The sequence below is a fragment of the Lissotriton vulgaris genome, chromosome 6 (genome assembly GCF_964263255.1).
Source record: "Lissotriton vulgaris chromosome 6, aLisVul1.2, whole genome shotgun sequence".
Lineage (NCBI taxonomy): Eukaryota > Metazoa > Chordata > Amphibia > Caudata > Salamandridae > Lissotriton > Lissotriton vulgaris.
Genome location: NC_141694.1, coordinates 864,678,376 through 864,706,335, shown reverse-complemented (window position 1 = coordinate 864,706,335; position 27,960 = coordinate 864,678,376).

Here is a 27,960-nt window from a genome sequence, read left to right as displayed (position 1 = left end):
ATCCAGGCCGATTTTTTTTGGGGCTATTTCTGACATTTTGCTCTATGTAGCGTTTTCGGGGGCCTGTTTGGGGGGCTTCCTGGTGTTTGTGGGTGAGTTTCGTGGTCTGGGAGCACTGCTGGGACACTCTAATCTTGATTGCATTTGCTTTTCAGGAAATCCGTCGTGCCAACCCCGACTTATGGCCTAGCTACGCAGCGCGTTTGGACCGAAGGCCCAGAAATATTGCAAGTATGAGATTTTGCTTTTGGCCTGTTTGGGGGTGTTATGCTTCTTGGCGGGTGGGTTGCCGGGTCTTGGGGCATTCCTGGGAAGGTCTAATACCGGGTAGAAGTGGTTGGGACAAAATCCAGGCCGATTTTTTTTTGGGCTATTTCTGACATTTTGCTCTATGTAGCGTTTTCGGGGGCCTGTTTGGGGGGCTTCCTGGTGTTTGTGGGTGAGTTTCGTGGTCTGGGAGCACTGCTGGGACACTCTAATCTTGATTGCATTTGCTTTTCAGGAAATCCGTCGTGCCAACCCCGACTTATGGCCTAGCTACGCAGCGCGTTTGGACCGAAGGCCCAGAAATATTGCAAGTATGAGATTTTGCTTTTGGCCTGTTTGGGGGTGTTATGCTTCTTGGCGGGTGGGTTGCCGGGTCTTGGGGCATTCCTGGGAAGGTCTAATACCGGGTAGAAGTGGTTGGGACAAAATCCAGGCCGATTTTTTTTTGGGCTATTTCAGACATTTTGCTCTATGTAGCGTTTTCGGGGGCCTGTTTGGGGGGCTTCCTGGTGTTTGTGGGTGAGTTTCGTGGTCTGGGAGCACTGCTGGGACACTCTAATCTTGATTTCATTTGCTTTTCAGGAAATCCGTCGTGCCAACCCCGACTTATGGCCTAGCTACGCAGCGCGTTTGGACCGAAGGCCCAGAAATATTGCAAGTATGAGATTTTGCTTTTGGCCTGTTTGGGGGTGTTATGCTTCTTGGCGGGTGGGTTGCCGGGTCTTGGGGCATTCCTGGGAAGGTCTAATACCGGGTAGAAGTGGTTGGGACAAAATCCAGGCCGATTTTTTTTGGGGCTATTTCTGACATTTTGCTCTATGTAGCGTTTTCGGGGGCCTGTTTGGGGGGCTTCCTGGTGTTTGTGGGTGAGTTTCGTGGTCTGGGAGCACTGCTGGGACACTCTAATCTTGATTGCATTTGCTTTTCAGGAAATCCGTCGTGCCAACCCCGACTTATGGCCTAGCTACGCAGCGCGTTTGGACCGAAGGCCCAGAAATATTGCAAGTATGAGATTTTGCTTTTGGCCTGTTTGGGGGTGTTATGCTTCTTGGCGGGTGGGTTGCCGGGTCTTGGGGCATTCCTGGGAAGGTCTAATACCGGGTAGAAGTGGTTGGGACAAAATCCAGGCCGATTTTTTTTTGGGCTATTTCTGACATTTTGCTCTATGTAGCGTTTTCGGGGGCCTGTTTGGGGGGCTTCCTGGTGTTTGTGGGTGAGTTTCGTGGTCTGGGAGCACTGCTGGGACACTCTAATCTTGATTGCATTTGCTTTTCAGGAAATCCGTCGTGCCAACCCCGACTTATGGCCTAGCTACGCAGCGCGTTTGGACCGAAGGCCCAGAAATATTGCAAGTATGAGATTTTGCTTTTGGCCTGTTTGGGGGTGTTATGCTTCTTGGCGGGTGGGTTGCCTGGTCTTGGGGCATTCCTGGGAAGGTCTAATACCGGGTAGAAGTGGTTGGGACAAAATCCAGGCCGATTTTTTTTTGGGCTATTTCTGACATTTTGCTCTATGTAGCGTTTTCGGGGGCCTGTTTGGGGGGCTTCCTGGTGTTTGCGGGTGAGTTTCGTGGTGTGGGAGCACTGCTGGCTATATATACTTTACTTTGCAAGAGGTTTGAAGCAAATCCATGGTGGCTGAGGGGACTTAGGGCCTAGCTGCAGAGCGCGCGCGGAGTGATTTGGGAAATTTGTGAAAAAGTGACTAAGTCCCCATTTTTGTACTTTTGCTCTTTGGCTGTTTGGGGGTCTTCTACTCGTTTTCTCCTGGGTTGACGGCTCTGGGGCCATTGCTGGGAAGCTCTAATACCGGATAAAAGTGTTTTGGACCAAATCCCAGGCGGAATTTTTTTTGTGTTTTTGATGACTTGCTTGCCTTTGAGGTGCTCTTAGGGGGGGTTCCGTCTGTTTGCGGGTGAGTTTCGTGGTCTGGGAGCACTGCTGGGACACTCTAATCTTGATTGCATTTGCTTTTCAGGAAATCCGTCGTGCCAACCCCGACTTATGGCCTAGCTACGCAGCGCGTTTGGACCGAAGGCCCAGAAATATTGCAAGTATGAGATTTTGCTTTTGGCCTGTTTGGGGGTGTTACGCTTCTTGGCGGGTGGGTTGCCGGGTCTTGGGGCATTCCTGGGAAGGTCTAATACCGGGTAGAAGTGGTTGGGACAAAATCCGCGCGGAAAAGCCTTTAGTTTTGGCACTTTTTGTAACTTAGGGTTCGTTAGGGTTAGCCCTAGCAGCAGGATTGCATGTGTTTCGGGGTGTTCTAGATTTTTCAAACTGAGTTCTGGGGTCTTAGAGCACTCGTGAGAATGTGTAATTTTGGTTGCAAGTCATTTGAAGAAAATCCATGGTGGGAAAGGGGGTATTTGGCATAGTTAAAGAAAGCCTTTGCCACTATTCTTAACTTAGGGTTCGTTAGGGTTAGCAGTATTTCTATTGCATGTGTTTGAGTGGGGGGGATTTCGAGTCTTGGAGCGATGCTGGCTATGGCTACTTTTGCTTGGTTGCTTGCAAGTGGTTTGAATGCAATCCACGGTGGGTAATGGGTAATTAGGGTACTTCGGCCTACTTTTACTTTCAAAGTAAGTTTTGTCACCAGTTTTCTGCTAGGCCTCGTTTTTTGAGATTTGATTGGGGGTCTTCTACATTTTTGCGACTGGCTTTAGTAAGGGTCTGGGTGGGAGCACTGCTAGGAAGATCTAATTTTGTTCTAAAACACAGTTTACAGTACACCTAGCTTGAGGGGCAAGATCCGATACATTAATTTGCCCATACTTATTTATCCTTCAAAAGGTGACTCAGAGTACGCACTTTCAAAAACATTGTACTGTCTACTAGGAAAAACAAATTGTGACTTTTTGCACTCCACAGCCTACATACCTTATATTTATTTATCAGTGGTGTTGTAATATTATATCACTTCCTGTTTTTCGTTGAATAATTACAGGCCGGGTTTCAGTCTCTGCAATGGGGAAAAAAGGATGGAGTCAGGCTTCACAGTAGCGAGCCACAATTCAGCATCAGGCAGGCAGTGGACAGGGTGTCTTCTGGTGACCAACATCGATGGACGAAGCGTCGGCTGCAATGGAGGAGTGCCGCTAATAGGAGGATTTTTTTTCTGCGGGCAACTTACTTACCACTTCCAACAGGACCACTACAACCACATAGATACAGTATCCCTTGCCTTTTTCTCTGACTGTGACTGCATTTCTTGGCTCTCTCTCTGCTTCTACATTGATCCCTTAACACATCACTTAGTCCACTCCACTATCACATCTGCACCACACATAGTCATTTGTAAGTGCTCCTACGTAATTCGCAAGTCGCAGCACGCCCCAGGCCGTAGAGGACTGGGATGGCCCCAATGATGAAGCATGTCACCAAGGGGCAACCCTGGTGAGTGAGGGGACACCTAGAAAAAAAGCAATTTCTCCTTTTCTATCTACTATACCTTCTGTCAGGTTACGCAGCCCCTAAGCGCCTACCGTACTATGAAACTACATTTCCCATGAGTAGGCGGGAGACTTGCAGACTATTTAGTGAGACTATATGAGAGTACCCTTGTATGTTAGGACAGCACTTCACTGATGCCTGTCTTGTCTTCTGTTACAGGTATCCTTTCCCTGCTGACCCTACCTTTACCCATCCCACATTTTTTATTTTAGTTTGTTATTTTTCTCCCCCGCCTAATGCCTCGAACACCCTGTGTTTACACTTCTGGGTGTTGGTGACATTTGGAGGTGGAACCATATTTGCATTGACTGGATCACGGGGAGTAAACCTGACACCTTCCAGACCAACCCCATTGAGTGTTGTTGTGAATGGATTTATAGTGACCAGCAAGGCTCTCAGGTATCTGGCTACAGAGACCTTATGTTGAATATAGTTATCAATATTTCCACCCACGCCCTGTACTGTCGCATTCTTTCTTCCACAGTTGTCGAAAGTACTAATTACTTTTAACTGACATGCATGCAGTTACAGTAGTGTATGCACTTTCAAAGATTGATGGATAGGTTTGTACCCAAAGATTTGTTTATGTTCACAATTGTTCGTCCATGCTGTGCTACTTTTTCTTGTCTCCCAAAACCTTTCCCAAAAACCCCCGTACCCATCCATTTTTCAAACCCTAACCCTCTTCCCCCGGGCTGTGTGGTTTTGATTGATGTGTGACTAAATTACAGCAATAAATCCACACACTTGCTGGGGAGGATAAGGTGATAGCAACAGGCTGGTGAAGAAATCCGAGGATATATTCTTACTCTGCTTGACAAAGACCCATGGCTAATGTCAAAGAACTTCAACCGAATTAGTTATACTTTAACATTTGTTAGGCTACAACGTGGCACTGTTCTAGTGTACTTCTGTCACCTGCTATATTCTGTATTGTACCTTTGTATTGCTCAGGAGGACAAACCAGATTTCATTTTCTTTTTTTCATAGGCAAGCAACTGCCACTGTGTCACACCACTAGTACCACCGCTATGAGGAAATTTTATCCGCCCAGGATTGCCAACCTTATTTGCTGTTTCCCGTGGAGCCAGCCCTGGGCCTAGCCCTACTTGCAAACAGAAATTACAGGTAAGATAGGCGTTTGGTTGGAGGTAGTATAATGGAGTATTAGGAGAGACGAGAGATTTGATTGACGGTAGTACTACTAAAGTCCTAGGACTATTCAGGAAAACAAACTTACTGTTATGTTAAACCCCCACCCACCAGACTCAAAAGCAGTAAAAAACAGGTATGGTCAGATAAAGTTTCAAAAAGTATATTTTTATAGCCCTAACAAAAGAATCTCCCGCAAGACCCTCCCTAACCCCAACGATTGTCCTTCAAAAGTCCCCAAAAATCACAACTCCCAATTCCCACCCCCCAAAAGTCTCTAAAAAAGGGGCAAGGGACACTATGGCAGGGTGCTGTTGGAATTAGCAGCCAGGGCATCATGCTCCTTGCGGAGGGTGGCAAGTTCGAAGCGGAGGCCCTCCACCACGTTCTTATAATTATGGACCTCCTGCTCCAGGTAGGACAGTCTGAGGGATAAGCGGCGCCGGTGTGCCTTGCAAATCCTGTGAGGGGCAGCTGCTTTCTTTGCTGCTGGGCGGTGGCGTTTGGCTTTGGTAGCCCGGCTCCGTACCGCTGGAGCACTGCGCTGGCTGGCAGCCCGCACGGAGGAGGAGGCAGCTGTCCCAGTGGACGTTGTTGTTGTTCCAGACTGCGTCTCCTCCTCCTCCAGGGCCACCAGCCGCCGATATTCAGCAACAGTGGCATCCAGCCTCCGTTGCCGGGCCATTCGAGCCTGCTCCTTCCTCCTTGATGGTGTCTTGGATTTGGAAGGAGCAACTACATGAAAAAAGAAAGACATAGTCTGTAACCAATGCTCCTTAAGATTAACACAAAATGATTGAGCAGAAAGTTGTCACAGTACAAGTAGCAAATTGAAAGCACAGTGCATAACTATTGAGGACAGTATCTATGTAACCTCCGACTTCTTCATCCTTGCTCTAACATTAGTGGGAGTTTAAGGAACAAATTCTACGAGCACTATGGACTTCTATTACAGTCGACTATGACAGTACACCACTCTTATTCTTCTTCTTCTCTCTTGTTTAGGAAAATTGGTACGTTATCTTATGCAAGCCGGCATAATGCCAGCGCAGTGAACTTGCACCCGAGAAAAACAGACGCACACCATGGTGAGTGAGACAGACTTGCGTTACTGTACCGGTCCAGTACATGCAGGTGGTGAAGCTCTTACTTTTCTATTACGGGTGGCACTGAGAATACTCTGTTAAAAGGGCTACTGCTTAATTAATTTAGCTTTCACCCTACAGTGCAAATGAGTATTAGAAAAGGAAAATGAAGAAGCTAAATTATCTGATTATCTATCACTTCACATGGGATGTATTTGATGACATATGGGATGACTTTAGGTGCTTTGCTTATTATTGAGTGAACAGTGATACCCCCACACATGAATGACGTACTACTACTAAACTAAAGTTATTAAGGGAGGTAGGGAGTGCCCACCGTAATAACTGGATATATGCTGTGCTTGCAGTTGCAATACAAACTACTGCTACTATTCATGGTAGTCTTTGGACAACGTTACAACTTCTTTTCCTTGCCTTTCCTACACTGGAACGGACGTGCGGGTGCGGTGTTACATGCTCTTCAAAGTAACACTTAGTTCATCCAGTGACCGTCTACTCTCTCTAGATTCACATATGCTATCTAAGAGTCAGATAGTACCATGAATGATCCAGGCATCCATCCATTCAAAGTATATTGCACACATACAGTTTCTGTCTCACCCACCCAGGCTGTTCTCCTTCCACCCATCCTTGCTTCATCATTCACCCAGCCATGCACCATACCATTTTCTTACCTTCCCAGCCACCTCGGGGACCAAGCAAACACATATCATTCTTCTTTGCCAGTCATCATTACATTTCTCGTGCTTCCACACTTACTTACACCCTTCTTTCGCTTTTCGTTCATCCCATCCATCAAGTTCACCTCAGATCTGATTGGGATTCTTCTCGCCAAAAACTTCACAGCTAAGTCGAAGTACATTTAGAGGAGGCTACTACCTGCTTTTTTTATAATACACCCGTGCAGAAAGCACACTCTGCAGTCTTCAATCTCAATGACTAAGGAATGTATAGCTTACCTCTGCCCGCCACCACCGTGTGAACCCTCACAGGCATGTCCTTTTCCGGCACTTGCACCGCCTCCTCCCCAGAGTTGTCCTCCTCGTCCAATGCCACCACCTCCGCGCTGGCCCCGTCTCCAGATGTTCCACCTACAAAGTACATTTAATAATGTTAGAATACACCACTCACTACTATATAATATTTGGTCTAGGAGGAAGAAAGAAATGTGAAAAAAAGTGTACAATTTAATAATTTTTGACTGTGTACTCTAGAGTAAAAATGTCCCTTTTTCCAGGGAAGGCTGTTGTCTTGCTGCACTTTTTGGCACAACTGATGAATGTTTGCTTTTTACTTTTTAACACGCACCACTTTTTCTCCTAACAGACAGAACCTTGACTTCTAAGAACACGAGCAGGATCAAGTTCAAACCAGGTGAGAGCTCGGCTCGACCACAAGAAATGTGTCCAATTAATCGTCAGCACTAAGCACTTTTCCATTTTCAGTTACACGTTCACTTTTATGACAAACTTGAATTTAATAAATGTGTTTACTTTTAATAAAGCTTTTAAACTTAAATAGACTCTGTGGTTTTTGGTCCTCCAGACTAGAGTGGATGAGCTAAAGGTTTTCGAATTTTTGCAAGCATGAGTCCGTGCCTCTGCCATCGGTGACTTTGGGAGCTAAATGACTCTGCCACACTATCTAGTCAGTAAGGAGATTGGGGGTTCAACTACAAAGTCTGTTATCACTGAGGTATGTGGAAAGTCTAACAGTTACAGCACCTATTATAATTGATAAGCTAAGCGATGCATTATTTAGTGTCCATAGTTCTGTTTGTGCAGATTTGTCCCTGCAACAGTAGTAGAATGGATTGTCCTATCCAAACCAAAAGTAAAGTAGTATCTTATTATTTCTTGGTGGTGGTCATTCACCTTTTTATTGTTGGCAATGGTCAAAGCATAAACATTTAGAATACTTGAAAAGACATTATGGACAATCCCAGAGGACTACACTCAGTGCATAGAGCTATTGCTGACTAGAATGGGAGTCCAATGGAAATGCCAAATGTGCAATCTTAGTTAGCTACACAGACAGACTAATAAGAATAATCTAGTAATACCACACGGAGTCATAGGGATAAGAATTTAGATCCTGTCTACAAGAAGATCAAAGACGATTTAGAAAAAATCGAATGAGGAACGCTAGGAAAAAATAAGTACTCTATATTAAAATTAAAACTTACTGGGGCCAGCAAAGGAGCCCTCGACTGCCCGGTCCTGGCCTGCATCGACAACAGCACCCTCCTCCTCCTCCTCCTGTGTCCTCCTCTTGCCCCTGGGGGAAGCTGATGTACAACATGAAAGAAAGAAAAACAGAAAACATGGATGATATTTATTTCTCAACCAAATCAAACATTTAAAAAAGAACTAACAAAGTAACAAAATATTTTTGCGAAATAGCAAATAGGGAACGACTCCACGGGATATATTATTGACCAATCTCATGTGGTCGACTACGTCATTACTTTAGTATTGCTTGATTTGCGGACCGTCGAATTGGAAACTACCCTATGTAACTCACTAAACAAAGTACTAAAAAGGTTTGCCTAGGATTGGCAGGCAGCAGTCCGCAGCACGCAAAGTGACAGCCAAAGTCTATCGTGATTGAAGATCAGCGACAACACTAAAGTTTCCTACTACATTCACCAGTCATTAAAATACTCAAACTATTAATCCACCACCACTATTTCTTCTTATCGCCATGTGTACAAAGGAAGGACTGGACTTGAGTCTGTAGGGGCTGATTTATAAGGCCCTTGCGGCTCTTTTGCTCCATTGTTGCGTGACTTTTGTGACGCAGCGACAGCACAAAAGAGGCGCAATGGTGCGGCGTATATTAACAACGTGACGCATCTGGGAGATGCATCACGTTGTAAAGCCCTGCGCCAATAGGGGTGTTCCGGCGCAAGGGAGGGCGTTCCTGCGCAGGAACGCATCCTAAAAGTGGCTGAGGGAAATCTACAAGATTTCAATCAGTCACTTTGAGGACAATGATGCGTGACTCAAACCCTGCGCCTGCTTGAAGCAGACGTACGGCTTGACGCAGCATTGGGGAGATAGGGCACCCCAGAGAATTGATGGAGCTGCACCATCGTTGCGACGCAACTCCAGCAATGCGCCACCTTTACGGCACAGATGCGTAACGCTTTGGTGACGTTTTGGGCCCATGGCGCGCCGCATTGTAATACGGCGCACCATGGGTGATGGTGGCGTGACGCACAATTACTGGCGCATCCCTGCAACTTTGCAGGGATGCGCCGGTAATTAAAAATCTGAACCTTAGTGTGTAGCATTGCGCAGTTCTTTCAACTACACTCATACATAATTTCACAGGCCAATGAAATGAACACAAAATCTAAAACAAATAAGCATAGTAGCAACACTACTGAGAAGGAGAGCAGTGTACCTGAAATGCACAGAAGATTTTGAAATAAAATGTACCTACAATGTAATGAGCGATTTAGAAAAGGGGGTGGTGATGAACAGAGTGTCTGAATTAAACAGACCACTCTTACCCAGTCCAAAGATCAGGGCTTGATCCATCACCGTTATTTATCTCACTGCCCCATCCCAGCTCAGAACCTGGCTATATGCAAATCAGTCTGTCCCTGGCCCAGTGCATCATGGGAACAGGGCAGACTAAACTACCAAGCCAATTCTTCACCAGAAAGGAGACAAGCTACCGGGGACCGGTTTCTGGCATTTCAGCCGTCTTCGGCCCGGCTTGCTTGAATCCTGATGGAGCAGTGAGAAAGGGACTCATGTCTGAGTATACCCTGCCACACCTATAGTGGCCAAAAACGATTTAGAAAAGGGGGTGGTGATGAACAGAGTGTCTGAATTAAACAGACCACTCTTACCCAGTCCAAAGATCAGGGCTTGATCCATCACCGTTATTTATCTCACTGCCCCATCCCAGCTCAGAACCTGGCTATATGCAAATCAGTCTGTCCCTGGCCCAGTGCATCATGGGAACAGGGCAGACTAAACTACCAAGCCAATTCTTCACCAGAAAGGAGACAAGCTACCGGGGACCGGTTTCTGGCATTTCAGCCGTCTTCGGCCCGGCTTGCTTGAATCCTGATGGAGCAGTGAGAAAGGGACTCATGTCTGAGTATACCCTGCCACACCTATAGTGGCCAAAAACGATTTAGAAAAGGGGGTGGTGATGAACAGAGTGTCTGAATTAAACAGACCACTCTTACCCAGTCCAAAGATCAGGGCTTGATCCATCACCGTTATTTATCTCACTGCCCCATCCCAGCTCAGAACCTGGCTATATGCAAATCAGTCTGTCCCTGGCCCAGTGCATCATGGGAACAGGGCAGACTAAACTACCAAGCCAATTCTTCACCAGAAAGGAGACAAGCTACCGGGGACCGGTTTCTGGCATTTCAGCCGTCTTCGGCCCGGCTTGCTTGAATCCTGATGGAGCAGTGAGAAAGGGACTCATGTCTGAGTATACCCTGCCACACCTATAGTGGCCAAAAACGATTTAGAAAAGGGGGTGGTGATGAACAGAGTGTCTGAATTAAACAGACCACTCTTACCCAGTCCAAAGATCAGGGCTTGATCCATCACCGTTATTTATCTCACTGCCCCATCCCAGCTCAGAACCTGGCTATATGCAAATCAGTCTGTCCCTGGCCCAGTGCATCATGGGAACAGGGCAGACTAAACTACCAAGCCAATTCTTCACCAGAAAGGAGACAAGCTACCGGGGACCGGTTTCTGGCATTTCAGCCGTCTTCGGCCCGGCTTGCTTGAATCCTGATGGAGCAGTGAGAAAGGGACTCATGTCTGAGTATACCCTGCCACACCTATAGTGGCCAAAAACGATTTAGAAAAGGGGGTGGTGATGAACAGAGTGTCTGAATTAAACAGACCACTCTTACCCAGTCCAAAGATCAGGGCTTGATCCATCACCGTTATTTATCTCACTGCCCCATCCCAGCTCAGAACCTGGCTATATGCAAATCAGTCTGTCCCTGGCCCAGTGCATCATGGGAACAGGGCAGACTAAACTACCAAGCCAATTCTTCACCAGAAAGGAGACAAGCTACCGGGGACCGGTTTCTGGCATTTCAGCCGTCTTCGGCCCGGCTTGCTTGAATCCTGATGGAGCAGTGAGAAAGGGACTCATGTCTGAGTATACCCTGCCACACCTATAGTGGCCAAAAACGATTTAGAAAAGGGGGTGGTGATGAACAGAGTGTCTGAATTAAACAGACCACTCTTACCCAGTCCAAAGATCAGGGCTTGATCCATCACCGTTATTTATCTCACTGCCCCATCCCAGCTCAGAACCTGGCTATATGCAAATCAGTCTGTCCCTGGCCCAGTGCATCATGGGAACAGGGCAGACTAAACTACCAAGCCAATTCTTCACCAGAAAGGAGACAAGCTACCGGGGACCGGTTTCTGGCATTTCAGCCGTCTTCGGCCCGGCTTGCTTGAATCCTGATGGAGCAGTGAGAAAGGGACTCATGTCTGAGTATACCCTGCCACACCTATAGTGGCCAAAAACGATTTAGAAAAGGGGGTGGTGATGAACAGAGTGTCTGAATTAAACAGACCACTCTTACCCAGTCCAAAGATCAGGGCTTGATCCATCACCGTTATTTATCTCACTGCCCCATCCCAGCTCAGAACCTGGCTATATGCAAATCAGTCTGTCCCTGTGCATCATGGGAACAGGGCAGACTAAACTACCAAGCCAATTCTTCACCAGAAAGGAGACAAGCTACCGGGGACCGGTTTCTGGCATTTCAGCCGTCTTCGGCCCGGCTTGCTTGAATCCTGATGGAGCAGTGAGAAAGGGACTCATGTCTGAGTATACCCTGCCACACCTATAGTGGCCAAAAACGATTTAGAAAAGGGGGTGGTGATGAACAGAGTGTCTGAATTAAACAGACCACTCTTACCCAGTCCAAAGATCAGGGCTTGATCCATCACCGTTATTTATCTCACTGCCCCATCCCAGCTTGTTGTAAATATTTTTGTCCACCCTAAGCGTGGAAGGGTATACTCAGATGTGAGTCCCTTGCTCATTGCACCATCAGGATTCAAGCAAGCCGGGCCGAAGAGGCTGAAATGCCAGAAACCGGTCCCCGGTAGCTTGTTTCCTTCCCAGTGTAAGAATTGGCTTTTGTAGTTTGGTTTGCCCTGTTCCCATCATGCACTGGGACAGGAACAGACTAATTTGCATACAGCCAGGTTCTGAAACTGGGATGGTGCAGTGAGCTAAAAAACGGTGTTGGATCTAGCCCTGATCTCTTGACTGGGTGAGAGTATTCTGTTTAATTCAGAGACTCTGTCCCTCACCACCCCTTGTTGTAAATATTTTTGTCCACCCTAAGCGTGGAAGGGTATACTCAGATGTGAGTCCCTTGCTCATTGCACCATCAGGATTCAAGCAAGCCGGGCCGAAGAGGCTGAAATGCCAGAAACCGGTCCCCGGTAGCTTGTTTCCTTCCCAGTGTAAGAATTGGCTTTTGTAGTTTGGTTTGCCCTGTTCTCATCATGCACTGGGACAGGAACAGACTAATTTGCATACAGCCAGGTTCTGAAACTGGGATGGTGCAGTGAGCTAAAAAACGGTGTTGGATCTAGCCCTGATCTCTTGACTGGGTGAGAGTATTCTGTTTAATTCAGAGACTCTGTCCCTCACCACCCCTTGTTGTAAATACAATGTAATGAGCAGCATTATTGCTCTTGGTAAAAAACAAAAATTTGCAATATAATAACACAGCAGGAGAAAACATAGTAGTAAAGACATAGCTACTACTACTCACCAAGCCCGGGGATCTCAAGGCCAAGGAGGTCGAGCAGATCTCGCTCACGGGTCAGGACATCCGTCCAGCGGTGGGTGGCCTGGTTGTAGGTGCGCCAGACCCGAGAGTGGTGGTAAATGGCCTGGCACACCTTCTCCCACCGCTTCCGGCGCTCCCGGGCCCCGTACCCGGCACTGATCTTGCCGCCTCCCATGATGGTCCTGGGGAGGCGGCGCTGAACATAAAAAATGAGTTGGGCCACCTCCTCCGGGGTAAAGATCTCCCGTGGCATCACTAGCTCCCCCCTCAAATGCCCGCACGGGAGCCGGACACGGGGTGCGGGACCCTTCCCCTTCTCGGGATGCTTCCCGGCTCCCTTCACCATGGTCTGGGCGGAAAGGAATAAAGAAAATAGAATAGGGAAGAGAAGAAAAGAAAAGAGTTTACAAAAGTAGTTTAAAATTAACCAAAAGTAGCAGTAAACACAAAAATATAGGGCTAGAAAAATAGAGGGATAGATAATAAGTAAAATAGATAAAAAAAAACTTCAAACAAGCAAAGGATGGCAGAGATTGACAGAGGATACAAAGACCATGCCCAGAACCATAGCAATGAATGAGAAACAAGATGGCCGCGCCCGTTCACGACCGCGCGGGTAAGTTCGCGCGAGATTTTCCTTGCGAACACGCGCGAGACTGTACTGGCAAACCGCGGACTTTGCGAGATTACACTTCGCGCCCGGAAACGGAAATACGTCAGGCAAACAAGATGGCTGCGCCCTTGAACGACCGCGAGGGTAACTTCGCGTCTTGCGCTACGAGCGGCTCGCAAAAACGCACAAAACCTTGCCAACTAACACGCCGCAAAAAAAACAAATTGCATATTCGCACGAATTTGCGGCTTCCGAATCCGATCTTGCGCGTGTTCGCACCCCGCGAACCCCGCGAAATTGCAGAAAAACGAGTTTTTCAAAAGTGAAAGCACTCGGCAGGGGCAAGAGTTCAAACTCATCATTAGTAACAATTCCCGGTAGTGCTTCCTGACTGGGGCCCCTCCAGAATTCAGTTGCTAGTTGCAACAATTGTATGACCCTGCTCTGACCCTCACAGCAGGCTCATACAATAGCTACAAGTAGGCCACAAAGAAGGTCCTGGGGAAAAAAAATGCACTGCAACAGAAAGCAAAATTACAGATAAGGAAGCAGGTGCCAGACTGGAATTTTAAAACAGTGACACATTAATAAACTAACCCCAAATTAATTCATCTGAGTTGAAGCAGGGATGGTGTGCTTGCTTTTCCCCCCCATAATCTACAGTAATGATGAACCAGAGGGTGGCATTGATGTAACAGAGGGTTGCAGTGGTGAAACAGAGGGTGCTGGGAACCTGTGATGATGAACCAGACGTAGAAACAACATAATTCGCGACCGTTGCGCGACGAAATGTAAGTTCGCAATTGCGAACTGGTACGAAACCCTCGCGAACTGGCAGAAATCCTTGCGAACACACAAAAAAAAAAAAATCCGCAAATTCGCAAGAATTCGCGGATTTTGCGGATTGCGAGTTCAAAAATCCGCAAATTCGCGAACGCGAGATCCGCAAAATTCGCCCATGCTTAACTCTAGCCCGTTTATACCTTGGTACCGCAAACTTCGCCGAAGTAATAGAGCGGAGATTGCGGTTTGGAAGGTAAGGCTTGGCTAGGTCTAGAAGATATTTGGGGGCAGTCCCTGCTTTAATTTGGAACAGATAGCCCAGGGTTTTAAAACGGATCCGATTTTCGACCCTGAGCCAATGCAGGTCTCTGAGATGTTTAGTGATCCTGGCATATCTGGGAATTCTACAAAGCAGTCTGGCCGCAGCATTCTGCACCAGCTGTAGGCGTCTTACTACTGCTTTATTTGCACCCAGGTACAAGATGTTGCCGTAGTCAAGCCAAGATGTCACTAAGGCGTTGACTACGGTCTTCTGGGTGGTCGATGGTAACATCCAGACAATTTTACGTAGCCATCTGAGGATAGTAAAACAAATGCCAGCCACTTTGTTAGCTTGCTGTACCATAGATAAGCTGTCGTCAATGATGACTCCCAGATTTCTGACTTGAGTGGCAGGGGTCGGGAGCATGCCCAATGAGGTTGGCCAGTGGGAATCGCTCCAGAGATTTTTGTCATTCCCTAAGAGGAGGATCTCTGTTTTCTCCCCGTTTAATTTAAGCTGGTTGTCCGACATCCAACAGTAGATTTCATGGAGGCCTGTTTTAAGTGCAGAAGAATCAGACGAATCAGATTTGGATAATGAAAATAAGATCTGAGAATCGTCTGCATAAGTCATCAAAATAAGACCAAAATTCTCTGCAAGGGTGGCTAATGGGCGAAGATACAAATTAAAGAAAAGGGGACTCAGAATAGATCCTTGTGGTACCCCGTGCGGGGAATAGAAAACATCCGAACAAGCCTCAGAAGAGGTGATCTGAAAGGTCCGGGAGGATAAATATGATTTGATCCATTCTAACGCCTTGCCCTCGACACCACTCTCCCCCAGCCTACAAAGTAGTCTGGAGTGAGAGATGGTGTCGAAGGCTGCGCTCAGGTCCAGCAAGACCAGTGCCACCGTTTGGCCGTCATCTCTGAGCTCTTTGATTTTTTCCGTGATTCCGAGCAGGGCAGTTTCAGTGGAATACCCACTCCTAAATCCGGACTGGGAAGGGTGAAGTAGTTCATTATTTTCCACATATGTGGAGAGAGCTTCATGGATGTGCTTTTCCAGCACTTTGGAAAAGGCAGGGAGTAACGATATTGGTCGATAATTGGCCAATACCGTAGGATCGGCGGCTGGCTTTTTCAGCAAAGGGCTGACTATGGCGTGCTTCCATATAGCAGGAACTGAAGCCTGTTCCATGGACGCATTGAGTATGTCCGTAATGGGCGTCAGAGTAGAATCCTCTAGTTGACTGATAATGCTGATGGGTATAGGATCACGGGGAGAACCCGATTTGATAGTTTTAAGAAGTTTCCTCGTTTTGTCCGGTGTTAAGGGTGGCCAGGCTTCGAGATGACAGTTTCTTTTAAAGCATTGCGAGGTATCCTCTTGGTTATAAGAGGTAATGCTATTTTTGTTGATATTGGAGACGATCTTCTCAATCTTTTCAGTGAAGAAGGATGCCAAGTTTTGACATTGCTGAGTACTAAGAGGGGGAGCCTCCGCTCTTGTATTTTCACCAGCCAATTCCTTCACTGTGTTAAAAAGAGTCTGGGATTTATTAGTGGCTGAATTTATAGTCGTGGTTACATAGCATGCTTTAGCTTTCATGCATGCCGAGTGATAGCTGTTTCTAGCCCTGCGGTAGACCTCTTTTTGGTGAGCCTCATAGTTCTTCCGCCACTGTCTCTCCAAGTTCTTACAAGTAGATTTTTCTTTCTTGAGGGCCTCTGTAAACCAGGGGGCCGGGGGACGGTGTACTTTCCACTTACAACGGGATAGGGGGAGGCAGGCATTCACTGCATCACTGAGCCATGCTTGTGTAGCTTCAGCTATGCTTTCCATGTCTCCATCAAGGCATGGGAGGTCTTTGTTCAATGCACTGTTAAGGTCATCGAGGTTTAATCTTTTCCAATTTCTCCTCAGAGATTCAGAAGGAGTGGTAGAAAGAAATTTAGTGGGTTTGAGAGAGATGGTGAAGGATATGAGGAAATGGTCTGACCAGCATATAGGGGTAGTGTTTAGCCATGATAGTTCTTCCATATTAGAGATGATGGGGTCAAGCAGATGCCCTGCTTTATGGGTGGGACCCTTATTACGCAGTGTCATATTCAGCGCCAAAAGATCATCAATGAGGTTTTTACAGTTAGTATTGTTCTCATCCTCCAGATGGAGATTCAAGTCCCCCAGTATTGTAAAGTTTTGGGCTTTTAAGTGGTGAGGTAGAATAAAGTTTACCAAATTATCAGACCAAGAAGGATTATAAACTGGTGGTCGGTAAATCAGTAAACCAGAAAAAGTGAAATTGGGGCTGAGGGTAATTTTAAAAGATGCAGCTTCGCAATTAGGAATATCTGCATGGTCAAAATGGCATACAAAGTCTTTGTTGTAAATAATAGCTATGCCCCCTCCTATTTGGCCGACGCGATCTCTCCTTACAATAGCATAATTCGTGGGGAGTGCCGTAGCAACATCGGGACCGGCGCCATCATGGAGCCAGGTCTCAGTGAGGAATATCGCACTGGGCTTCTCTTCCATTAATAAATGGAAGACATCAAGTTTGTGTTGTGGTAAGGAACGACAATTTACCACAAAGAAAGTGAAGTTGTTAAAGCAAACTTTCTGGCGGACGGTATTGTGAGGAATACCATGCGGAATATCAGGATAAGGCTGGAAATTTGACAGGGAGAGGAAACAAGTTGGACAGGTCTGTGTACCAGCAAACAGGGGATTTAAAGTTATACATTTGTTGTGTGTGGCAGGGCGTAGTGCAATAAGTGAATTGCGCGTGAGCATCATACCTGGGTAATGGTGGGGCAGAGTTCTAAGCCCTAAGTCCCGGACTGGCCCGGACGGGCACAGACGGGCTGACTCTGGCTGGACTCCGGCGAAGACGAGGCGCGTCCGCAAAAACGCGTCCGCTATCGCGGAGGACAACTGTTTCCTTTTATGGCGGAGACTAGCGCTCTCTCACCGCGCTGTCCCGCACTAAGATGGCCGCCACAGAAAACCCTAATGCTCGGTGCCTTGCCCTAGCTCGGCAGGTATCGAGCGAGTAAAAAATCAATAAAGGGAGTGAGTCAGCGTCTGGAAACTGAGCGCTAGTAAGTAGTTTTTTAGCAGTTTTTAAAAGCGAGGTCTTTAAAACAGAAGTGCAATACACTAAACAATTCAATATTAAAATACAATTTTTAAGCTAATACAGCTAATACCCGATTACCCCCTTAAGGAGCGCATTCTGAAGGAGGCACGCCAAAAGCAACCCATTAACTTTAAAGGCCACACAGTGGAATTGTTTCAAGACTTGTCGGCCATCACCCTACAGAAACGACTGGCATTCAAAGTGGCTACCACCTTCCTGGGGGCACCCATTTCGCCTTATTTTCAAATGGAAAGGGGCCCTCCACCAGCTTCGGTGCCTGCGTGACACTTGCATATTTACAACAAGGGGTGGTGAGGGACAGAGTCTCTGAATTAAGCAGAAAGCTCTCACCCAGTCAAGAGATCAGGGCTAGATCCAACACCGTTTTTTAGCTCACTGCACCATCCCAGTTTCAGAACCTGGCTGTATGCAAATTAGTCTGTTCCTGTCCCAGTGCATGATGGGAACAGGGCAAACCAAACTACAAAAGCCAATTCTTACACTGGGAAGGAAACAAGCTCCCGGGGACCGGTTTCTGGCATTACAGCCGTCTTCGGCCCGGTTTGCTTGAATCTTGATGGTGCAATGCGCAAGGGTCTCACATCTGAGAATACCCTTCCACGCTTAGGGTGGACAAAAATATTTACAACAAGGGGTGGTGAGGGACAGAGTCTCTGAATTAAGCAGAAAGCTCTCACCCAGTCAAGAGATCAGGGCTAGATCCAACACCGTTTTTTAGCTCACTGCACCATCCCAGTTTCAGAACCTGGCTGTATGCAAATTAGTCTGTTCCTGTCCCAGTGCATGATGGGAACAGGGCAAACCAAACTACAAAAGCCAATTCTTACACTGGGAAGGAAACAAGCTCCCGGGGATCGGTTTCTGGCATTACAGCCGTCTTCGGCCCGGTTTGCTTGAATCCTGATGGTGCAATGAGCAAGGGTCTCACATCTGAGAATACCCTTCCACGCTTAGGGTGGACAAAAATATTTACAACAAGGGGTGGTGAGGGACAGAGTCTCTGAATTAAGCAGAAAGCTCTCACCCAGTCAAGAGATCAGGGCTAGATCCAACACCGTTTTTTAGCTCACTGCACCATCCCAGTTTCAGAACCTGGCTGTATGCAAATTAGTCTGTTCCTGTCCCAGTGCATGATGGGAACAGGGCAAACCAAACTACAAAAGCCAATTCTTACACTGGGAAGGAAACAAGCTCCCGGGGACCGGTTTCTGGCATTACAGCCGTCTTCGGCCCGGTTTGCTTGAATCCTGATGGTGCAATGAGCAAGGATCTCACATCTGAGAATACCCTTCCACGCTTAGGGTGGACAAAAATATTTACAACAAGGGGTGGTGAGGGACAGAGTCTCTGAATTAAGCAGAAAGCTCTCACCCAGTCAAGAGATCAGGGCTAGATCCAACACCGTTTTTTAGCTCACTGCACCATCCCAGTTTCAGAACCTGGCTGTATGCAAATTAGTCTGTTCCTGTCCCAGTGCATGATGGGAACAGGGCAAACCAAACTACAAAAGCCAATTCTTACACTGGGAAGGAAACAAGCTCCCGGGGACCGGTTTCTGGCATTACAGCCGTCTTCGGCCCGGTTTGCTTGAATCCTGATGGTGCAATGAGCAAGGGTCTCACATCTGAGAATACCCTTCCACGCTTAGGGTGGACAAAAATATTTACAACAAGGGGTGGTGAGGGACAGAGTCTCTGAATTAAGCAGAAAGCTCTCACCCAGTCAAGAGATCAGGGCTAGATCCAACACCGTTTTTTAGCTCACTGCACCATCCCAGTTTCAGAACCTGGCTGTATGCAAATTAGTCTGTTCCTGTCCCAGTGCATGATGGGAACAGGGCAAACCAAACTACAAAAGCCAATTCTTACACTGGGAAGGAAACAAGCTCCCGGGGACCGGTTTCAGACACTCTGTTCATCACCACCCCCTTTTCTAAATCGTTTTTGGCCACTATAGGTGTGGCAGGGTATACTCAGACATGAGTCCCTTGCTCACTGCACCATCAGGATTCAAGCAAGCCGGGCCGAAGACGGCTGAAATGCCAGAAACCGGTCCCCGGTAGCTTGTCTCCTTTCTGGTGAAGAATTGGCTTGGTAGTTTAGTCTGCCCTGTTCCCATGATGCACTGGGCCAGGGACAGACTGATTTGCATATAGCCAGGTCCTGAGCTGGGATGGGGCAGTGAGATAAATAACGGTGATGGATCAAGCCCTGATCTTTGGACTGGGTAAGAGTGGTCTGCTTAATTCAGACACTCTGTTCATCACCACCCCCTTTTCTAAATCGTGCGTGACACTTGCGACCTGCTAGGCATCCCCATGGAAGGGGACACAGCGAGCAACGACTCAGGGACCCGTCCCTCACAATCGAAATCCCCGCCAACAATAAGAGATGGCTGGCAGAAAGTGAGGCGCGGACGCCCGTCTAGAAAAGGTCTTAAACCGGACCCGGAGACCATGGCGCAAGAACATGCAGCAGCGATAGAAGAAGTTTCCAGAGACACGAACGACGGGTCATGAGAGAACATACACGGGGGTGTTATCATGCATGAACACAGCAATGGGTTGGGGGGCCGGACGGGGGGCCTTGAGGCCGCCACTGCCACATTTTCCATTCACTCGAGACTCCACCATAGGCCTGGACTGTTGTTGCATAGGCCTGGGACAATGTTCACCAGTTGGGGATTCACAGTTGGGTTCGGGGAGGGCTGGGAGGGGAGGGAGGGAGCGGGTATGGGGATGCCTGTTGAGGTTGAGGTATACGACGATGGGGTTCGGGTGAGGGAGTTGGGGACAGGGGAGGGGGAGAGCTCCGGTGTGTTCAGTTCGTTCATGCAGTAGGCGCGGGGGCGAGAGGTGGCATCGGACCGAGACATAGAGGGGCAGGGCACACACTACCGAATGGCTGATGAGCCCATCCAGGTACTTACCCTTAATGTAAAGGGGCTCAACAACCAGGTCAAGTGGAGGGCAGTGCTCTCCTTCTTAGAAAACTCTGGGGCGGCAGCAGACAATAGAGAACGGAAAGAACGGCGCCAAGAGCTGGCGGATCAATTGCTAGAGTTGGAGAGGGTTCACTGTCGGCCGGGGGCCCCCAGAATATGGCGCAAGTTGAAAGCGGCCAGAGCGCAGCTCGCAAGCCTGATTTGGATCGGGCAAAATATGCTGCGCTGCGCCTTCGTCATACATACTACTTGGGGGGGGGACAAAGCTGTCCGCCTGCTGGACAGTAAGCTCAAAGCAAAAATTGTCCGTTTCAAGATCCCAGTTGTCCGCGCAGAAGGGGGAGAAGACATTCGAGAAGACGACAGCATTGCGGAAACGTTTCGGGCATTTTATGCCAAGCTGTACTCGGCTGACCCAGCATTGGATGAAGAGGCCGGGACAAAGTACCTGGATGCCGTAGACGTCACGGCCCTCAATGACGCGAATGCCCTAGCTTTAGATGCCCCCATACGCCTAGAAGAGGTGATTTCGGCGATTGCCAGACTCAAACCACTGAAGGTGCCGGGCCCGGACGGGTTCTCCGCGGGCTTTTATAAAAAAGTCTGCCCCCTCTTGGTGCCGGTACTGACGAAATTATTCAATTCCTTCCAGGGCCCAGGTTCGAACCCACGGGAAATGCTGAAGGCAGACGTCATAGTTCTACCGAAGCCAGGCAAAGACCCGACACTATGTGCGGCTTATAGGCCGATCTCGCTCCTCAACCTAGACTTAAAGTTATTTACAGGGATTCTGGCGACGTGATTGGGCCCATGTCTTCCAGGCATAATAGAACCAGAACAAGCGGGCTTTGTACCCTCCCGGCAGTGTGCAGACAACACCAAACGCCTGATGCATGTAATTGACAAGGCACACTTCAATGCCTCAGATGCGGCCTTGCTATCCGTCGACGCCGAAAAAGCGTTCGACAGGGTTGACTGGAAACACCTGGATAAAACGCTAGCAAGGTTCGGCATGGGGGACAGGTTCCGGGCCTGGGTGGCCAGCTGCTATGCGTCACCCCAGGCGACGATCAAAGTGAATGGGATAAGCTCCAAACCGTTCTACATTAGACGGGGCACGAGGCAGGGCTGCCCGCTCTTGCCGCTGCTGTTCGCCATCTACATCGAACCCTTCGCCCAACACATTCGAGACAACCGAGACATCACAGGCATTAAATTTGGGGGTGAGGAACAGACCATCAACCTCTATGCGGACGACATTCTTGTCGCCGTGGACAACCCCACGGTATCGACACCAGCATTTCTGAAGGAGATGGAGATGTTCGGGAAGGTATCGGGCTTCAAAATGAACGTAGGGAAGTCTGTAATTCTTTCCCTGGGAAGCAACACCCGTCAGGCCAACAGGGGATTGCTACAGATGGGAGGGCTAGCCGTACAAACGACACTGCAGTACCTGGGGATTGAGCTGACACCCACGACAGCCCAGACAGTTGAATTAAACTACTCCAAACTTCTGATGCGCATCCAAGGGGATATTTTGAGATGGCGACAACAACCGCTCTCGTGGGTAGGACGGGTGGCTGCTGTCAAGATGTCCCTATTGCCAAAGGTGCTTTACCTTTTCCAGACCATCCCGGTCACTCCTCCTATAGGCATGATCAAGAAGTTGCAAGACACCATGCAGCAATACATCTGGGCCGGTAAACGCCCTCGAATGAGGCGTGACTTGATCACACGGGTGATGGCGGAGGGGGGGGCTAGGCGTGCCAGACTTATAGCGCTACTTCCAGGCTTCGCAGATGCGATACCTTTTAGAATGGTCACGGCCACTTTCGGAGAAACACTGGCTATCCCAAGACAGGGCCATGGCGGGCATGCCACTCTGGAGAGTCCCATTCCTGGCACGTCCAGATAGGCCGGCCTACATCAAAAAATCACCCATTACCAGGACGCTTCTCCAGGTATGGGAAGCAGTGTCGGTCCCTAGGGTCCTCACATCCTTTCCATCACCTAGGATGCCCCTACTGGATAACCCGGCATTCCCGCCTGGGGCGGTCCCTGGCTCTTTCCCACAGTGGCGGCAGATAGAGTGTTGCTCAGCGGGGCATCTGTTCGATCTACAGGGCTTCATGACACTGGACACAATAAGAGACATGTACGCGACTGACAAACCGCAACGCTTTCAGTACTTTCAGATCAGGCACTGGCATACGCACAAGGACATTGTACCTCAAGTGAGCCGCCCCCTCACCCCGTATGAGAAATGGCTTCTCACCAAATCCACAGATTCACGGACAATCACAGAATTATATAAACTACTGACTCCTCCCCCACTCACGACGAGATCAGCAGGTCAGAGACGATGGGAGCAAGAGCTGGGACGCACGCTCTCGGATAAAGAATGGCAAGACATCTTCTACCGGGCGCACCGCACCGCTAGAAATACAGCCAGTAGAGAATCGGCGGTAAAGGTGGCCTACTACTGACACCTGACACCTGAACGTTTGCACCAGAGCAACCCACGGAGAGACCCCACGTGCTGGAGGGGATGCGGACACACGGGGACCATGCTCCATATACTTTGGGAATGCGCAGAAGTGCAGGAATACTGGGAGGCGGTTCTCCGGGACATAGACGCATACTTTGAGACGGAGATCCCCCGCTTCCCGGCATACACGATACTAGGTCTCCCCAACAAACTCACATTCCCGCTCAAATCACTACGGGGGAAACAGATGGGACTGGCGGTAGGGGCAGCAACGCAACACATCCTCCCACTCTGGGGCACCTCACGAAAGCCTACACACACAGGGTGGCTCCGCTCCATGGCTATGGTACATAATGGGGATGGAGAGGATACAAGCCTCACTCACACAAACATCAGACACTTTTAAAGAAACATGGCTGCCATTGGTCTCCCTGCTAACCCAAGAATTTAACGAGCTTATGTGCCCTAAATACCTAAGGGTTCTCTGATTAGCAGATGAATTCCACAAAACGACAGACGATTCGGGGCGCAATGTCTGAATCAGGTCCTTTCAGTCACCCACCGTCGACTCATCAGAACACACCGGAGGGAGGGGGGATAAAGGAGGGAGGGCACCAGGGGTGGGAGGCAGTTGGGGTTAGGGAGGGCCTCGAGGGGGGTATGGGTACAGGAGTTCTAGTTTGCATTGTCTTGACAGATTTCTATCTCACAAGCTCACATGGACACATGGCATCCGCCCCCAATGCTCAGATATCTAACGCATATGTAGCGAATGGGATTGGAAGTCCCCTGCAACGTCATATTTGTCCAAATGCTATTATGTATTACATTGCTGAACTCAATAAAAATAAATTTGATCTAAAAAAAAAAAGTGACTCTGAAAATGTACAGCTGTGTCATGTGCATGCATTTTTACAAGAAAGTGGGGGTGATTGCACTGTTTAACTCACCCTAGGTTAAGCTTCACCTTTCAAGAGAGTACTAAAGTCCTTTGATGAGATAGAAGGTATATTTATTCTGGATCCACAGAAATAACCAAAACTAAATGGTTGGATACTAAATATCTTAAAAGAAGCTCATTATTGGACAAAGTCTATTTGTATGGGGCTGTACAGTACAGTATTACACACACCAAAGGAGAGTGTCTGTAATTGAGGAAGCTAGATGCTTTGCTGTATAAGAGTGAAGGCAGCTTGGTCAAACATGATGCATCAAGTCTAAATAATTACTGGCTGCTTTCATGTCACAAACAACAAAGTGATGGAAGGAAGTCTTGAACTTGAATCAGCCACTGTTGATCACTTGGGCCACAGTTTCTTGTCCACATTGCCTCTACAGACAGAAATTAGCCATATGGAAATCAGTCTTGGTCCTGCTCCAATAGGAACAGTCTAGCACAAATCTCCAAACCAGGTCTTTTCCAGGTGAAAATACCTCAACCCCAGATTGGAATGCCCAATGCACCTCATCAGTAAAGTATAGCTTGAATACTGTCACACAGTGAACAGGCAACCACACCTGGGCATACTGTAGCCCTTAGGGTATCTAAAGCAACAAATAACAAAGTAATGGATGGAATGCCCAGATTAATCTCACCCACAGGCAGTTGCTTGGGTCACATTCCAGTCCACTGTGTTGTGTGCACTGGGGTGGTGTGGAGTGCAACAAAACATTGGACTTAGGCCCAGATCTCTGTACTGGGGTGAATGTATGACATTGTTCTGCATTCTGTCCATCAATTGTTGTTTTTGCATTTGTCTCCCCGAGTGAGAGGGGTATGCTCAGACGTGAGTCCCATGCTCTCCGCACCACCGGAGTCAAGCTATCCTGGCTGAAGAAGGCTGATAGCCAGAAACCGGTCCTAGGATGCTTGATTCCGGTCCAGGAAAGACAGGCTTGGCAGTTCGGGCTGGACTGTTCCCATGAGGCTGAGGGTCAAGGCTGATTTGCATATGGCCATGTCTGAACTGGGGTGGTGCGGAGTGCAAAAAAACGATGGATTTAGGCCCAGATCTCTGTACTGGGGCGAATGTATGACATTGTTCTGCATTCTGTCCATCAATTGTTGTTTTTGCACTATGCCACTCTACACAGAGACAAGTCATATCCAAATAAGTATTGGTCCTGCTCCTACAAGAGTAGGCTTTGTTCCACATCATTTTTTTCTACCCTAGGCAGTGGCAATGTGTGCTGGAAAGCCCTTATGTGAACCTTTGAGTATATGTCTTAACCAATTAGGATGGCAGTGCTTGTAACAATGTGTATGTCTGTGTATCAGTCTGTGACTAAATTAGTACAAGCTTGAATCAAATGCTGTGTGCAAATATGTGTCATTGAGTCTCCCACTGAGTATGTGTCTCCACCAATAAGGATGTAAGTGTACCCCGGACTCAGTAGTGGTTTGAATATGTGTCTATGTGTATTTCTAAGTATGTTTGTGAACCTACGATTTTTTTAAAGGTGTCTCTGATTCTTTATGGTATACGAAAGCATGTCCTTGTGATTTCTTTTGATCATGCCTACATCTGTGTGTAAATCAACACATTTCACTGTGAATGCTATAGTAGATCCCAATGTGTGACTCTATGTATCAGTAAGTGGTGATGTGAGAATATCTGTCTCTGTGTGTGTGTCTTTGAGTACATCTTTAAAACTATGAGGTTGCGACAGTGTGTCTGAGTCAGTGGTGGTACATGTCCTTTGTGAGCTTCTCAATATGTGTCATCATCTTTTACATTGTACAGTTTATCTGAGTGAGTACCAGTATGCAAATGTGTGACTTTGGATCTAAAAATATGAGTCTGCCTCTTAATCTGAAGTGATGTGGACCATATGTGTCTCTGAGGAGGAATCTACACTTATGAATAAATCAGAGCATGTGACTGTATGTTCCTCCAATTGGGAGTCTCTTATAATGGGCACCCGAGTGAGTGTCTATTTCAATGACCGTAGATGAATGTTTGTCCTTCAATGTGCCTCTAAGAATTCTCCGCCCCTAGGAGTCCAAGATTGTCTCTAAGTTAATGGTGGTGTGTGCATGCCTTTCAATGCATGTGCCACTGAGTCCGGCTCTGAATTAGTATGCATCAGTAATGGTATGCAAAAGCAAGTTGCTATAATTCCCTCTGAGAATTAGTCTCCACATAGGAGTACATCAGGGAACATTCCTGTGTGGCCCTCCGAGTGTAAATCTTCAACTGTGAGTGCGTGCATGAGTCATACATTGTATTTAACTGAGTATTTTTTGTGAGCTTCTGATTATTAGTCTCCATTTATGAATATGTCTGTGCATGTCCCTATGTGTGCCTCTGAGTGTATCTGTACGTGTACCTGAGTGGGTGAGCGTGTGAATGTGTCTTTGAGTGTGTTACAGTTTGGTAATATATATCTCTATGTTTGTCCTTATGTCTGAGTCTGTTATAATAAAGGTGTGTTTACTTTGTTTATTTAGTTTTATTTATTTTTCCCTGCATCAGACCAGCAATTCAGTTTTTACTCATGACTCATCAAAAAAATAGGCGTGTAAGTGTCTGAGTGGATCTGTGAGTGGATGCATGAGTCTCTCAGTGGGTCAGTGACTGGGTGCATGAGTCTTTCAGTGGGTCTTTGCAAGGGTGTGTGAGTCTCCAAAGTGGGTCTGTGAGAAGGTGCAGGAGTCTCAGTGTATGAGTGAGTGGGTGCATGAGTTTCTGAGTAGGTCTATGAGTGGGTGTGTGCATTTGTAAATAGGTCTGTGAGTGGGTGCATGAGTGCCTGAGTGAGTCTGTGAGTGGTTATGTGAGTGTCTGTGTGGGTCTATGAGTGGGTGCATGAGTGTCTGACTGGGTCTGTGAGTGGGTCCATTAGATTATGTGTGTGTCTTTGACTGGCTACATGAGTGTCTAAGTGGGTCCATGAGTGGATGTGTGAGTGTCTGAGTGTTTCTGTAAGTGGGTGTGGGACTTTCTGAGTAGGTTTGTGAGTGGGTATATACATGCATCAGTGAGTGTGTGAGTGATTGCATGAGTATATGAGTGGGTCTGTGAGTAGGCATGCTAGAGTCTGACTGGGTTTGTGAGTGGGTGCAGGAGTCTCTGAGTAGGTCAGTTAGTAGATGTGTGAGTCTGAGTGGGTTTGTGAGTGGGTATATTAATCTCTGAATGTCTGTGACTGGGTGCATGAGTTTGTGAGTGGGTGTATGAGTGTCTCGGGGGGTCTGTGAATAGGTGCATGTGTCTCTATGTGGGTCTGTGTGTGGGTGCATGCGTTTTTGAGTGGGTACGTGAATGGGTGCAGGAATTTCTGTGTGAATCTTTGAGTGGGTGTATCAGTGTATCAGTCAATATATGAGTGGTTGTATGAGTCTCTGAGTGAATCCATGAGTGTCTGAGTGGGTCTATGAATGAGTGCATAAGTGTCTCTGTGAGTCTGTAAATGGATAAATGGGTGTGTGAGTGTCTGAGTGGGTATGTGAATGGGTGCATAAAAGTCTCAGTGGGTCTATAAATGGGTACCTAAGTGTCTCAGTGGGTGCATGAGTATCTATGTGGGTCTGTGAGTGGGTGCTTAAGTGTATACATGGGTCTGTGAGTGGGTGCATGAGTTTCTGACTTGGTTTGAGAGTGAGTGTATGAGTGCCTCATTGGGCATGTGAGTGGGTGCATGAGTCTCTGAGGGGGTCTGAGTGGGTGCATGAGCCTCTGAATGCCCCTGTGAGTGGGTACATTATTCTCTGAGTGGGTCTGTGAGGGGATGTATGAGCATCTCATTAGGTCTATGAGTTGGTATATGAGTCTCTCTGAATGGGCCTGTGAGTGGGTGTATTAGTCTCTGATTGGGTCTGTGGGTGGGAATATGAGTTTCCGAGTGGGTATGTGAGTGATTGCATGAGTCTCTGAGTGGTTCTGCAAGTGGCTGTGTGCGTGTCTCAGTGGG